Source organism: Vidua macroura, chromosome 10 (genome assembly GCF_024509145.1).
Source record: "Vidua macroura isolate BioBank_ID:100142 chromosome 10, ASM2450914v1, whole genome shotgun sequence".
In the NCBI taxonomy this organism is placed as follows: domain Eukaryota; kingdom Metazoa; phylum Chordata; class Aves; order Passeriformes; family Viduidae; genus Vidua; species Vidua macroura.
In genome coordinates this window covers 24,165,238-24,181,913 of record NC_071580.1, presented here as the reverse complement: position 1 = coordinate 24,181,913, position 16,676 = coordinate 24,165,238, and the positions used below count along the sequence as shown (strand labels likewise).

The window sequence follows — 16,676 nt, the reverse complement described above, 5'->3', positions numbered from 1 at the left end:
ATGACAATCTGACCAGTCATTTTCTAGGAAACAGCAGCAGCACATCACATAGGCTAAGCAGGAGAAACACTAAGCACTTACACAACATAATCACTATAATCATTTTTCTAACCATGTAAAACATCTAGTACTATAAAAGGATGAGCAAGCTATAAATGAAATATTTGAGAAGAAACAAGGGAAAAGAACCTAGTAAAATGATGGAAAAGGAGCCTGACTATTCAGGAAGACTTATGTCCTATGAAACTTAGACGGCATTTAGAAAAAAGTTTTTAAAAAAGATTGAAAAAGTCTGATTTCTTCTGAAGACGCTAAAGACAAATATATGCATTAGATCAGGGCCAGTTCACAGCTCTGTAGAACTGTATCTCCTTCTGTTCCTCAATCTGTACCAAATTCCCAGGAGCTGTTCTGTAGCCCAGGGCAGTGTCCGAGTTGCCCAGGACTGCCACAGGCTGTGACAGGGGCACTTTGGGCACCAGCTCGACCCTCTCCCCTCATCAGTCCTGTTCTCTCCCTTCATCAGTCCCTTCCATCTCATCGCTCCTATTCCCTGCCCTTATCGCTCCTGTTTCATGTCACTGCTCCTGTTCTATTCCCCTCATCACTCCCATTCCCTCCCCTCATCATCCCTGTTCCATCCCTCCCCTCGTCACCCCTGTTCAATCCCTCCCCTCATCACTCCCATTCCCTCCCCTCGTCACCCCTGTTCAATCCCTCCCCTCATCACTCCCATTCCCTCCCCTCGTCACCCCTGTTCAATCCCTCCCCTCACCAGCCCTGTCCCATCCCCTCACTGCTCCTGTTCCCTCCCCTCTCCGCTGCCGTTTCATTCCCCCCACACCGAGGGCAGCTCTCTGTGAGGGCAGCCCGCAGCCAGAGCAGCTCTGTTCAGCTTCTCCCCTTCCTGCCGTCCCCTCCCATCCCGCGGCAGGCCTGCAATGGCAAACACCGGGAGCGAACATACGGACATCTCCCGTTTGCCAGGGGCCCGGAGCGGCCTCGCCCTGCGAGGAGCAGGGCACGGTGAGAATACGGCCCTCAGCCCACAGAGCACGCACAGGGTGACAGCAGGGTGACGGCAATCACACAACTACAAGGCTGGAAGAGACCCTCAAGATCATCAAATCCAACCCAGCCCCAACACCTCAACTAAACCCTGGCACCCAGTGCCACATCCAGGCTTTGTTAAACACACCCAGGGATGGTGACTGCACCACCTCCCCAAGCAGGCCATTCCAGAACTTTATCACTCTCTCAGTAAAAAACTTTTCCCTAACAGCCAACCTAAATTTCCCTTGGCGCAGCTTAAGGCTGGGTCCTCTCCTTCTGTCAGCTGCAGAAAGAGAGCAAGCCCCGCTGAGTACAGCCTCCTTTCAGGGAGCTGCAGAGAGCCAACTGCAGCAAGGATTGTTCAAAGGTTTAACGTGACAGGAGCGAGCACCACCTATTCCAACAGTGAGTGAGCTAAGAGCTGTGTTTTCTGCTCACCCCTCCCTGGTCACACAGGACCAATGATGACCCTTTTAAAACCAGAACACTGGTAACTCCAGGGTGGTCTGTGTGCCTGCCATGGGAGTTCTCGTTTAGCCCTAAAGAGTGAACACACTTAAGGTTCTGGCCTTCTACAGCTGCACAGCTGAATTTCCATCCAAACTGCTTCCAAATCTAAAAATAAAATACAATCAACTTGATGATAAATACAAATGCCTAAATCAGCACAGCAGAGATCTTTCCACTCCACAAATGTCATGGGTATCCACCTACAATAGTAAAGATTTTAAGAATCCAAGACATCTACAAAGTAGACTAGAGAGTTATTTTTAAAGATCATGTGGTACTATAAATATTTCCCAGCAGTTTAGTTCAATTGCCACATAAGCTGGCCCTATGGAATGGAAAATTAAATGTCCATTTAGTCAGGGTTTTTCCAGAAATCAGAATAAAAATATCATCATTTAGTTTTCTAAAAATATCTATGTACAGAAAACATGAAAGGCCTTTTTCAAAGGCCTCCTTCCCTCACAGCGTTCACACTGGTACCAAGAGTGGTCTCTCAGCCATCAAATCTAGATTCTCTCATTCTCCTCATGAAACACAGCTAATTTTCCACAAACAAAGATAATTTCATTGGGTTTTTTTTATCCCAGATCCCTGATTATTTTTCCTGTTCATGTCCTGTACCTTTATTCCTCTGGTGTACCCACAGCACTAAGCACCAAGTTTTAAAAACTGAAGTCAGGATTTTAAACCCACAATGAATGCAGTTTCTACTCAAATATTAATGCCTCTAAATAAAAGTGGCCCAGTTTTCAAGAAATGCTGAGCACCTAAATTTGCAATCGATTTACACAGGACTCAGAGATATGAAAAAAATACAGACATGTTAACTGGTTACAAATTAAAATTTAATTTCATTTTAACTGACTTCATTTGAACAGATGGTTAGGTTAGATTACCTCTAGTCATCCCTTTTTACAAAAGTTATTCAACAGTTCAATGAAAGTATAGTTTAGAAAGTAGCTGTGAATGCGACTACCTTCAGAATTTTTCTTCCTGGAAAACAAGTCTACATGTAGAGAACAACACTACTAAAATGGTATTTCAGACTCAGAACAACTTCTAGACTTGGCTTGAGCAGTGATAGAAGGAAAACTTTACTTCCTGTTACTTTACACTCAGGCAAACACACACATCTGCTGCTCCCTCTGAAGAATATCCATAATGAACTGAACAAGTGAGTAAAACTTCAGTCCCAGGCTTCTGACAGACTTCTGACAATGCACAGGCAGCACGTAATTCTGGAACACTGACCAGTAACAGCAGCTTCTCACAACCATCCCCTGCTCTACCTTGAAATCACTGCATAGACACATTAAAACAGAAATCGTTTCAGGCTATCCTTTTGAACTGTGTAAGTAGAGTGAGTTGCAGGGAGAAGAAAAACTCCTTTCACATTTCAATATTGCTGTGTGGAATTGTCTTTAGAAGCATCCAATCATTGGATCACACTGAAGCTGGGAACACTATGGGAAAACATTCCCTTTCAGCTGGCTGGAATGCAGTTCTGCATGGTTGAGAAGGAAGGAGTACAAAGGAACGGAAGAAAACAGCAGATCAGAAAAGCACTGTCACATGAGTAACAGTTCATTTGACACCTTCACCAACAGAGAGTCAGAGAGAAAAAAAGGAGAAAAGCTCAAAGGAAAAAAGCCAGGCCAGTTATGCAGTATTCTGTATCAATTGGGCTGTGAGAAAACATCTGGTAGAATCACCTTCAGAAGCATTTCTAAACGACTCTCTTAGATATTTTGAAAAATTTTCAATAGCAGCAGGCAGAGTGGGCCCTGACACGAGGGGCAATGCATTTATGTATCCTGTTCCAGTGCAGAAAGGTGAGACTGAAGATTTGGGAACAGATCAGACCTGGTGAATTCTCAGCCCTTTTGACCCTGCACAGCACTGTAGGTGCTTCTTGAACTAGAGGGAGTATTGCCTTTTTCCCAATCTGGAAATGAAACTCGAGATCATTTTAGTAAGGAGGTAACATAAGAGCAGATCTTTATTTGAAGGCCTTCAGAAAAAGCCATGTAAAGATCACATAAAAAAAAAAAAAAAACAAACATGGGGGAAAAAAGGGGGAGAAAAGGAAAAAAAAAAAGGGAAAAAAGGGGAAAAAAAAGGGGGAAAAAAAAGGGAAAAAAAGGGGAAAAAAAGGAAAAAAAAAAAGGAAAAACCCAAATGGCATCAGATCAGGAGGGCGGCATGAAATTGTTAGGGTATGTTGAGTCCTAAGAATAGACGAAACATTGATATGATGCCACACTCACTTGGATATTTTAAACAAACACACAAAGCTAAGCTTAACAAAACAGGTGAATGGAGGGGGCACAAGGGAAGGAGGAGGACTGGACAGTCAGATTGAATGGGAAAGGAGGAGCAGGAGCTGAACCGGAATAAAGATGTCATTTGAGCCCAGGTGAGCCAGGTGTTTCTATAAAGCTGTGCCAGTGCTTGTGCCAGCTCAGTGAGAGTGCAAGGAGTGGCACAGTGACAGCTCCTCGCAGCCTCAGGGCTGCCTGGCCATTTGACAGCTCTTTAGATCATTTCAAGAAATGTAGGCAAAACTACAGCCTAAGGGCCTGGCTTTCTAACAGCCCAAGCTGTTATTAGAACTACTATGTAGTGTCTGTCATGAATCTGAAAAGATGCATTAATAATTCTGCTTTTCTTACTTTACTGTACTAAGTAAACCGTAAATAAAACTTTATTGTTAAGTAAACTGTAGGGGCCCTCTCCTCCCATTGCTCAACAAGAATTGTACCTGACTTCTTAACAGTCTGACAAAACTAGGAAATAATCAACCAGGATTAGTTCTGGTCTCTGGGATTTCCTTGCCTGTTCTACCACTCAAAATAATTTTTTATTCCACTGTAAACACAGAGGAAATATTATAAGACATTTAAATATATAAATAGTTAATATTTCCTCTCCTTTGGAATTGTACAAATGGACCTAGACCATCAAATCTCACCAGCAGCTGACTATTAAGATGTTATATCTCGATAACATTCTACTATAAAAATTAAAAACAGAAACTGAGCTTTTCCAATAAGTGGATACCTCTTCACACAGGGACTAAAAGATTCACCTTTTAATTATTTCTGGTATTTTGATCAAAACCTCTAGGAAAGGGGATTATTCTCCAGCAGACAGATGGCATGTATCTACAGAGGGAGGTGAACCAGTGAAATAATTAAAACCAGCCAAATATCAAGGAGGAGTGAAATTTTCACCTACAAGCAGGGCACACAGACCAAAACACACAAGCAGCTTGTGCTTAAGTCTCATACAGAGATGCCATGGATCTTACAAAGTAGAAAGATGCCCTTTAATGGGAAAAAAAATATACATTTTACACGCTTCATCTGGCCAGGCATTCTTCCTGATGGGGTCTGTTTCTTACATAATCTGGATTTCTGCAGTTATTTTTCTTCCAACATCAGTTTCAACACCCCCATCAGAGATTCAGAGGTAGCTGCTCACAGCCATTTGTTACATGGACAGGACTGGTCAAGGACTGAACAAACACTGAAGGAAATCCAACAATTCAACTCTAATGCAAATATTTATTTTATATATATTTTTCAATAAACTTATTTATGAAGACAAGTTGAAATACAATGCCATTTGATAGAAAAACACAATCCTAAAAACCCCTTTCATCATGAAGATAAAGGTAATAAAGCCAAAAGTAGCCCTGGCCATTCATCACGAGGACCAAAAAATATTTAAGATTACGTAGGAATCACAGACTATTTAGCCTGAAAGGTACCTCTGGGAGTCAGCTGGTTCCAAGCTCAGCTCCAACACTGAAGTTAAAGCAAATTGCTTCTGCAACACATAATTTTGCAAGTCTCCATGGATGGAGGCTCTAGAGCGTCCCAGAAATGCCTTCAGCATCCCTTCAGCAGGGCCTGACTGCTCCTGGGGTCACTTTTCCCCAGCTGTGAGAGTCAGCATCTGCTTCTAAGACTTCAAAAGAACTCCACCAGGCTTTTTAACTGTGAATAGAGATGCTGCCCGGACTTCATTTTTAATGCTAATGAAATTTAAAAATTCCAATTGCAAAATACCTTGTGATGAACCAAACACACACAAGCACACAACCTCCAACTAAAAACAAACAAACGGGTTGCAAAACATTTCTCCAAAAAGGAATAACCTGAATTAATTTTAAGTTGTAACAATGGAATTCTCTGAGTCTCTTAAAAAAAAAAGCAGGGGGAGGGAGGGGAAGAAACACAAGTTTACTGACTACTGAACACCTGAGCAAGTTTTTTGTCTGGCATAAGCCTAAAAACAGTGATTTAAAATTACTAAAGCTGTCTCCAATGGACATTCTTCATTTTATTTGTTTGGGGAGCTCAGCTGCAACTTTATTGTTTATGTGTTTTAGTAACTTGATTACCAGAGTCAAGAATTAACTTGTCAGACTAAGTGTGCAGGCAGCAAATAGGTTGGTTTGTTTGTTTGTACTGGGACCTTGTGAACAGGTGCCTGTATTTCCACTGTGTTATTTAATAAGGCAGTAAAAGACAAATAACTCCACATAACACAGCTCCTGAAAACTTCAGGGGTCAGAATTCAGAATCAGGTGCCACAAGAATGTTGCATATGAGTATTTACCAGTCACTTGACATTTGGCCTAGATCAGGAACTGATGAAAATTTAAATGTGCTGACTAAAAATTGTAGCATTTCTTTCAAGTACTTAGAGAAAGGGAACTAATGCACATCAACTTCTTTAAATCCACACTGAACTGAAAATTTTATAGAATTTTTTTCTTTAAGGCAGGAAATCAGTCAATCCAAACATGTTATCCTGCTAGTTAAAAACACTTTGTTAAAAACACCAAGTATGAAATGCTTTTCTTGTCTGATTAGGTTCCACAGACATTTTTTCTACACAAATTATGACACCCTCTACACATCCGTGTTTAAAGAAGCTAAGAGGAGTCATTTCCTCTTGGTAATAAAGCAATATGCTGAAATATACTTCTTGTAAAGACTTCTCACCCTTCTCAGGTCTAATGGCCAGATCTTTTCCATTTCCAAGCAGGCATTCAGGACTATGTCCAGTGACTCCTGCAGAATTACATTCACACAACCTCACAGCACGTTCAAAATGCATCAGACATAGGCAGCTTTTCCCCAGTTTCTAAGGAGAATATGTTTAAACATCTGACAGTCTGATGCAAAGTGGCAGAAAAATTATTACATTTCTCATCTCCAGCACATGAAGTATACAGAAATTAAGAATTACACTATATCAAGATATAAATGTTTATTTATCAAGTAGCAAAAAGTGCAATCCACAGTCCCTGCATTAGGTAGAGAAGCTCCTTTTATCAGAAATGAGACACACATGTGGCAGCCCAGAATTCACAGAAGCTGGAAGGAAACTACAAACAGTGAAGGAAAGAAGTCTCTGATATTCATAAACTGAAAGCCCAGGCAAATTTGATGCATGATGGAACTACAATACAGGACAAATAACAGTGACAACAAAAATAAAGTCAGTCAATAAGAGCCATGACTGGAGAGTTACAGACCAAAAAAACAAGTGTATTTTCAAATTCCCTGGAAAATGCAAGCAGTGCTTTAAGTTTTTCCAGCAAATAGGGGCTTATATGTAATCACATCTATACCAGACAACCCCCTGCTCAAAGCCATAGCCAGCATACACAGCAGCCAAGAGAAAAACCTGAAACACATCTCAATTTCACAAGATACTATGATTTTCAAGAGGGAAGATGGTTCAGTGAGAATCCATGAGACCATTATTAGCTGATCAATTGAAATGAGTCCAGAGTCACCCATTTATATTTTTAACATAACTATACCAAAGTTAAATACAATAAAAGCCTAATAACCATGCTGTCTTTACAAGCAAAAGACAACAGAAAACAACCCCAGAAAACCCCAGCCCCGTAATACTTACTCCAATGAATCTTTCCTATTTCAGTTTGATTGTGTAGCAAAGATACTTTTATTAAACATTTTCTTCCTATTACTCTTGTTTTTTTCAGAAGATTCCACGAGATGACCTCAATGTGATCTAAAAAAAGCAAAACACAATATAATGTAATTGACCAAATGAGAAAATCAGTGATGTGCATTTGGTTTAAAAGCTGCACCAACTTTCTGAGCAGAAATACGTAAATAATCACACTATTTTTTACTGCCTTCAAATACTACAGCACCGCATTCCCATTGCACAATGTGATTAATCTAACAATTATATGAATGTCAAATCCACAAACACCCTGCTACCAGAAAGGAAAAAAGGAAATAATAATTTGAATTTGCCATTTATTAGAATAAGTCTTATGATCATGAATTAGTCAAAAGCATTCTTAGCTGCTAAAAATATTTTCAAATTTTTGTACACTCAATTTGAGTCAGACCAGCAGATGTCCATTGCAGTTAAAGTCAAAAAAAGAGACAGAGTTGCCTTCATTATCTTAAGCACATTTTCTCTTTTTCCTCTGGGCTGTAAGCTGATTTTGGTGGAGGTTTTTTGTTTGTTTGGGGGGATTTTGGTGTTTTTGTCTTCTTTAAGAGTGTAATATCATCTGTAGTCCTACTATGGAGAAGCTGAGTTGATGACACAAGTGATCCCATATTCTTATTCACAGTTCAATGTGTGAAAGTTCAGAAGGTCTCTGACCAACCAACACCCTGCAGATGTACAGGGCAAAACATCTCCACAGAGGCAAGGCATCATCCTCCTTAGCTGTACCCTGCAAATCAAGATCTCAGTAAAGAGAAGTGAACAAAAACTACTTCAATCCCCCCTGAGCACCAGCAGCGCTGTCAGTTTGCACTGATGCTATCTCCAGGTTTGTAGGCCAAGCCACAAAGCACAAGACATATAACTACACTGCACTTCCCATAAACAATTATTTTTCTAAACCACACCAGGCAGGTCCCACTGTGCTCGTGAGAGCTCAACACAGCACAGTGACCAGGAGGGAGGGAGGGCTGTCACAGCCTCACAGAGCAGAATTCCTCTGGGAATTGGCATGTGGAGCCCTCTGAAGCAACTCAGACTCTTCAGTGGTTTTGAGGGATAAATTCTTACTGTCCCACGTATACTTAAATCTAAAGAGTTAAGTTTACTGCTCCATGCACAACCTTTTGGTGCATAAAGGTGTTGTCACAAAATGGGTCTTCACCTGGTGTGCAAGAAGCCAATCCACACACATTAAGTTATTTGATTTATTTACAGAGGCATGAGCTAGTCCAAAAACTTCTCATAAATACGTCTAGGAGCCTGCAGCAGGGAACAACACAAGAAAAAAGACTAGAGAAAAATGAAGACAGTATCATGTGATTTGGAAATTGCAAGGACAAAGCATCAGTGCGAATATCACAGAACCAAGGCTGGCTGAACTACCAGCCTGGAATTCATGTTTTACAGCCATGTCAATATTTGTTCTTGTGGAACCAGAAAAATCCTAATCAAAGGCTACTGGCCAGCAGGCAGGATCTTAGGAGGGGGTGTGAAATGCATCCTGCTACAGCTAACAGGCATGACAACAGAACTTCCACCCAAGGAAGAAATCCTGCATGACCTCTGGCCCCTCAAACAAGGGGCACAGTGTGTGACTGAGCCATACCCCATGGCAGGAGCAGGACACTCTTTGACTACAAGTTGGATATTCCAAACTTGTAGAGGTCAACGGCTAACTAGACACATGATGAGCAATCTGACGGTGGGTGCCCAGAAATTACCCAGGGTCTATAAATGGTACAGCTTAAACAAACCACTGCATTGTGAATAGCTCCTGTCACAGCTCCTGTGTTCACCCCAGTCTCGCTTCCCCACAGCTCCCTGTCCTGTTTCCCCTCTTTCCTCACGTCACTTTGGATCTCTGCAGCTCAGACATCACGCTGACAACAGGCTGGTCCACTACAACCAGCTGTGGGGGATCAGCCAGCCCTCGAGACCTTAAACCATTTCTAAAGTACACAAACGAAGCAGCCATTGCTACATCCAAGCATGAGAAACAAACCCTTCATTAGTGGATGAGGGTGTGCAGCCTTGTTCTTCTCACCAGCCAACCTTTCCTGTTTTTCAGAGCAGCAGAGCAGGGGTTAAGAGAGGTGGTATGGACGGGCTGCAGATGACACCATGGGCAGCTAGAACACTTTCCACCTTCACACCACGAATGGAGAATTTTCCAAAGGCTGGTTACACCCAACAGGGTACAAATCCTGCTGGCCTTTTACCGACTGTCAACAGCTGCTGAGGACTCCAGCTACAGAAGAAACATGCCAGCACCATCTTTGGGAACTGCATAAAGACTCTAGAAGGACTTGGAGGAACTGCCTCACAAACTGGACTCTCTGAGGACATCTCTTTTCCCCACTGCACCTCTCTGGGGAACATGGGAAAAACAGAACTGGCATCTGGACATTACAGAGAGCCTCTCCTCTGGGTCTGTTGGGTGTGAACTCAGCCAAAAACGCACCACCAATCCACCTTGGGCCCACACCCATATGACTTCTTTTGATGGCACCCAACAGAAATCCTTTTCCCTTCCAGCTTGCAACTTCTGCATGAAAAATTGCATTTGGCAAAATAATACTTTTTATGAATCCTTTAATCACACCCCCATTACACAGATACTGATTTTATGTAAATCATAACTTGTTTTCTCTAAAACATTAATAATCTTATGAGGCAATTCAGAAAACATAAAACTGTGTTGTGGTAATCAGACTGCCTGTGACAATACAGTAAAACTTTTTAGAGTTCTCCACCTACACTCCCTATGTCCAAAGAAACACTTATGAATGTATTACCAAAAAAAAAAAAAAATTATATCACAAGGAAAGAAAGGGGGAAGAGCTATAAGAAACTTTTGCCTAAAATTCCTGTGTGGCATAATGCTCAAGATAAACAATTACAAGCCAAGGGAATAGGCCACTCACAAAGACAGAGAAAAGAAAAAATAGAAGAGAAAAAAAAAAATCATTCATAAGCAATGTAAGAAATTTACTGGGCTAATTGCGGCCCACTTGTCTTCTGCTCTATAACAATTTCTAGGCCCATCAGACAGGCTGCTGCTCCATCAATTCTTCCAGAATACATAAAAAAAAATCCATTTGTTGGAGAGGATGCTCCAGGTTTACTTCAGGATAAGGAACTCTGAGTGGGTTGAATGACATAACACAGCAGTTTCTTGGGTATCTTCTCTGTGATTAAACCTCTTACTCTGGAAGAAAGCAGAGGCAGGCATCAGGAGAGCACTAGCAGATGTTTAGGACAGTGATACACAGCTGGGGCATTTTAGAGTTTTTGGTTCACAGCTTTGGTCACCTCAAAGCTGCCTTGAGCATTTCATGCTGTCAATAGTGCTGAAGACTGGACAAGTGAATACCAAACTGAATTAGCTGCTGTAACAATGAAGAAACTCACCATTTCACCAAGATGGAGACAAAACAGTATGAAGGATCAGTAAATACACCAACTACCTTCAACTTAAACTACTGAAACATATAAAGCAACTCAGTTAAGTTCCAACAATAACAGACATAAAATTCTTCAAGAGCAGTCACTGCCATTAATTAAGCCATCACAACTCAAGCCCAGGAACTAAAACAGTGAGCAAAAGAGAAGCTCCCAGCAGTGCACATCTGCCTAAATGACAGCAACTTCCAGCTTCTACACGCTGCACAGCTGAGTGCCCAGGCTGAAAACGCAGGTTAAATCCTAGGTCTGAAAGGAGTATTTCGTATCTGTTACGTAGTGCTGCGTGCCAGCTGACCCAGACAGCAGAGTCTACACAAGCACTGTCCCAACAATGCAGTGCCATAGTCTCTCCAGCAGCAAAGACCACTTCTGACCTTTAAAAGGTGGCACTTATTTCTGCAGTAACATCGAGACAAAATACCATACTGCAAATGGACAGCACACTGTTACACACAGGACAGCAGCATTCTTCTCTGTGTTCTACTTTCCCAGGCACTTGTGCTTGGTCAGAAACCAGTAATATCCTTTTAAAAGCCTCAGACTTCTCTGAAATGTGAAACCCACCTATCTTGTACAAAATCTTTTAACCAAAACTGAACAGGCAACAAGTTCCCATTGCACAAGAACAGCCACAGAAAAAGAAAAAAAGGCAGAGACAGAAATTGCAGAACACCAAATGAGTTCAAAAGAGACATCTAAGTCTGAACTGTAAGTCAGTTTACGTCCTTTCTTATTCCTGAAGATGGGCAAAGCAGAGACCACTTAGCATTTTCCAGTATTATTCTTTAAGTTAAATAGATCACAGATAAAAACATGATTTGAAGCTAGATTCAGTTATGTCTTCATCAAGAACTTGATACCATAACTACATTTATGCAGTGGGTGACTGAGGGCAGAAGCCCTGTCTCCCACCACAGTGACTCACAGTCTGAGGAAGCCTTGTTCTCTCTTCCCAGAGCTCTGCCTCACTGGGCCCTGGCTCACCTCTGTGAAATCCCCTCCAGTGCCCAACAGGCTTGGTTAAAACTAATTTATACTCACACAAGCACAGACTAATATGCTTCACAATGAATCATGTTTTTACTTGGTTGCACAGGCTGCTGAGTTCCCTTTCGGTTAGAACTGCAAGACAACACAAAATGATCTTGCAAGCTTTCACTGAGTCTTCATTTTGAACATAGTGATTCTTTAACAGGGTGTCAGTTACAGACATTTGAATTTATCTGGGAGGGCAGGAGGTTGTGTTGCTCCTTCACAGTGATGTATCCTGCTTGATGGTGCTCAAGGTTCAGTAACCCAGTAACCCTCCTACTAATTGTGTCTCAGAACTCAATTCGATTGTAGTTGGGAGGCAAATAATCTTTTTTTCCTTACAATAAAGTCAAGCTTAAGAGCAAAAGACTGTCGGTACTTATTGTCACTGGAAAATAAAGGACTTTCCATTAAAGCAGCAAGGAGCAGATAGTTCCAGATGGGAAGGAATCACCTGCACTACTTAGGATCAACAAACAGAAAATTAAACAAAAATAATTAGTTTTTATTTTCCCAGAACATTTCAATTGTTTTTTTTCCTGCTCTGTCACCTTCAAAAGAAATACCTCTGGGCAAAGCAGAAGGGGAACACATCACTGCAAGGGAAGCTTAACAAAAAGAGGCTCCTAGACTGCAAATTTTCCTCTCACACTCTGCCAGGCAGCCAGACGTTCCCTGACCTGAGGGCAGTGTGCTGAGATGGAGACAGGCAAAGTCTCTGCTGAGGGAGACCCTGCGATGCCCTCAGCACCGAGGGCTGGCTGCCAGCGCTGATCACTTCTACTGACAAGTGCAGAATAAGAAAAACTCCTCCTAGCAGAGGCTCTGGGCTGGAGGGCGTACTCTGTCTGGTACTCTACGGTTCAAAAAGCACAAAGTTCAAGGCTGCGTGTGACGGTTTTGTGAAAACAGCAGTGTTTTTGTTATTTCAGATGACTCACAAACAAGTGCTTAGATCTGCTTTATACTGCTTCACAAACACGAAGTCAAGTGAGCAACACTTTCCAGCTCATTTCCAGTTCCGATGCAGCACGGGGCACAGTGATGACCCAGCCGGCTCAGCAGCTCCAGAGCTGGGACAAAGACCTGAACGGCTCAGACCGAACAGACTCATCCATGTGAAGATGTAACTCCTCCCAGGGCCCACAGATCACTTTCACCTCCCTGCCAGTGCCACAGCTTCTCTAGCTCTGGTTCACTCCATGTGGCTGACAGCAGTGAAGAACTGGAAGCCGTGGTCACAGAGCAGCGCTCCTCTTCCCAGAAATCCTCACCTACACGTGCATGTGTAAGAAATCCTCACCTACACCTGAAGTGTGAGGCCTAAAGGCTTGGGCTGAGCCGGCCTAACCACTGAGCAGCAGTTTAGGCAGGTGCAAACAAACGCAGCATCCTGCACAAGCCCTTGTGACACCTACAGAGATGTTTGCAGGAATCAATGAGTCCCCCACACCAGCCTGTCTGCCGTCCCTGCAAACCCTCAGCAGCCCTGCCACCCAAATTCAGCTTTCCACATCCTAAAACAGGCTGCAAGCAATAATAAAATATTTGATTCTGCATGGATTTTCATTACATCTAAAGCAGTATTTAAGAACAGAAGATTCAGGGGCAAGGGTAGGGGCATTAACTGCCAGCAGCACAGCAATTCCTGTTCCTATTTCTTTGTTCTTCTATCACAACACAATCACATCCCATACTTTTGGTTTTTAAGCTGCTCCTGAATCTAGAGTTTATTACTGGGCAGAACACAAGGACTTGCTCTAGAACAAAATTACCCCTGCACCATCATTTTCAATAAAGAAATCTTATATTCATTTAATGAGGTATTTTCAGCCATTCTAAAGTTTATGATGACCTTTTTCATGATTTCTCTCTGAATGTCTTAAACTCTCAAAGGCCAAGGTACATAAGGACTGATGAAGCATTTCCTCTAAATTCAGTAACACCTGAATATGGCCCTTATTGCTGATGCATTTTCTACTTACTGTGTCATAAACATGAAAACACTGAAAAACACCAACTGGTTCCACCCAAAGGTCACTACATGAATAAACATTTACCTGCACTTTAAACAGAGAAATAAAGCAGTGAGTCCTCATCCTGTTTCTGTAAAGATCCCACCACGATTACTGAGTTACTTGAAATGTAATTAGTAGCACTACTTGTGTTTTCTGTTTCTTGTGATCTGTGTAGCCTATTTTCTTCACTACTTTCATGTCTCCATGTTTCACTTCCCAGTTACATTCTGTGAAATGCCTAATATGGTGAAACTACACAAATTCACTTCTGTTTACTTCCCAAATTTTTGTTGTACTCATATTTGAATTTATATAAACGAGAGCACAGAATTCAAAAGCACGACTGAACAACTTGTCAGCTATTAATTATTATGAGTCATTTTGTGAAGGTGCTGCCCACCCTGCTTCAGGTATCACTTGAAAGGCTTTGTCCTTTATGATTAAAATAAACCCCCAAGTGCAGATTGCAAGGGACTATGAACAAATACAGAAATACCTAAGTGTATTTTACAGACATGCTGCTGCAGTCCAACTTGCTCTTTGATTCCAAAAATTACCACATAATAATAACAGCATTCCATCATTAACAACATGCATACCGTAAATATTACCTGAAACTAGAAGTAATCATTAAGAATAGTCCCTGTGCTGAAGAAGAAAAAATATAAGCATCTAATAAATGCAGTTTAGCTCCAGCTATATCCAGCACTCAAAAGCAAATCTATTAAGCACTTTCAGATAATAGAAGTGTACATTTTAATCTGCTCTTGCTCCCCACTCCCTCCTCTTTCAGGTAGTGAGGCCTCTTAGAAAAAATATTTAAAATATGAAGCATAATTTCAGCATGACAATTTATAATACTGCGTAATGTAAGAACTCTAAATCTGAACTAATCCCAGGCTAGAAGCAAGGGAGTGCTTGGTTTCAAAAACAAAAACCAACGAACCAAACAACACCCTAAGCCCAGCAAAACCAGAAACACATCACCAAAAAAAAACCAAACACAAAAGACAATCCTCCTGTCCTCAAACCAACAGTTTAAATCTGAATTTGGATCTAAGAGTCAGATTTGAATAGTATTCATATTTTTTACACTTCCTTTGGACATAACACCTAAAATTACAGAATACTCGATGTGAGAACAAACCGACCAATGCAAACCCTTCTATTTTCCTCAGCTGCAGTGCTCAGCTCAGTAATTTAGACTACATGGCATTTTCTGGCATCCCTCATTAATGAAAGGTTTCAGTCCATTCACCAGCTACCTTGTTCCACAGGTTGTTCTGAGAGAAGCAGAAGCATTTTGTGGTGCCAGGAGCGCTCCAGAGAGGAATTCCCTTCCAGATTCTGAGTGGGAGCAGAGCCTGAGCAGGGCTGGAGTTGTGACCTGCCCCAAGAAATGACACTGCCTCTGGCACTTCCAGATGTAAGGTGTGGAAGGATGGAGCACAGGCAGCAGATACATTATGGTCCATGGATTTATCCTCCTGCTGTCGCTCAATCGTGACACCAGTATTTACACCACTGTCTGGAAACAGGCATCTAAAACCCACCCTCTCCCTGATAAATGAGCATGAGCTCCTTCTCCCAGAGCTGATCACTGCAGACTTCCATCTGAACCGGTACTGCATTCTGCACCCCAGCCTGCTGCTTCATCTCCAAACTGCAGGAGCAGTAGGACACAGGGGATGTAAACCTGGGCACACAAAAGAGCTGTCACAGCAGCAGCATCTGTATTTAAGAAAGCAATTATTAACAAACCGACAAAATCAGACACCAAAAAAGTGATTCTTGCAACTGAAAGCAAAGGCTTTTCAGTTTTCACACAAACAATGGCTTGCCCAAGATAGAAATTTCTCAACACCCATACTTGACAGCAGAAAAGCTCAAAAAGTATTTCCCTAAACTCCTTTCAAAATTTCTCCCAAGATAAGTGAGAAAGAAAACAAAGTCCCTCTAAAATCCTATTTTACTTCTCACCGGTACATTGCAAGAAAAAAAGTACATAACAGAACAACAGACAGTTTAACAACAAAGCATTTCATTTGCCACCACACCCCAACAAATCTTTCTTCAGCTTAACTGGATCTGTTAATCACCAAAATGTACATGCTTGAGCTAAAGGTTTCAGGAATGCTGCCATTTCTGAAGAACCCTTCTTGTAGAAGGGGTCTAGCCACTGCCTCTTCTTCAAGAAAATTGTCATTACATAGGCAGAAACCATTGATTATTGCACAAATAGAGCTAAAAACCACCTGAAGAGTAGCGTGCTACTTTCTGGCCAACAAGTCCCAGTTAAATCAACAATGAAGAAACAACTTAGGGCACCAAAAGAGTGGAAAACTTTCACAGAAATTGGTATATATTGTCTGGTTCTTTCAAGCTTTATCAGCACAGCACACAGAGCCTGCACCTCTCATTCTTCTGAGGCAATAACCCCAGGAATTTACCCCAAGCAGTGATATATACCAGGATTTAAAAACTGGCAAATAGTGATGGGAAGAAAAAAGGAGCCACCAAATGCTGAAGGCCTCTATAAATCCTATAGTTGAACATAATAAAAGCTGACAAGTTACAAATAAA

At 41.7% G+C, this 16,676-nt stretch overlaps 1 protein-coding gene across 3 annotated transcripts in view; it reads right to left on the bottom strand.

Annotated features, from left to right (window-relative positions):
• Nucleotides 1-16,676, bottom strand: part of PIK3CB (phosphatidylinositol-4,5-bisphosphate 3-kinase catalytic subunit beta) — an 85,448-nt gene that overhangs the window by 42,019 nt on the left and 26,753 nt on the right. For all 3 annotated transcript variants that reach the window (XM_053986428.1, XM_053986429.1, XM_053986427.1), the window contains one exon: nt 7,504-7,620. The gene's annotated coding sequence lies outside the window, so the exon portion shown is untranslated. The remainder of the gene's footprint in view (nt 1-7,503; nt 7,621-16,676) is intronic.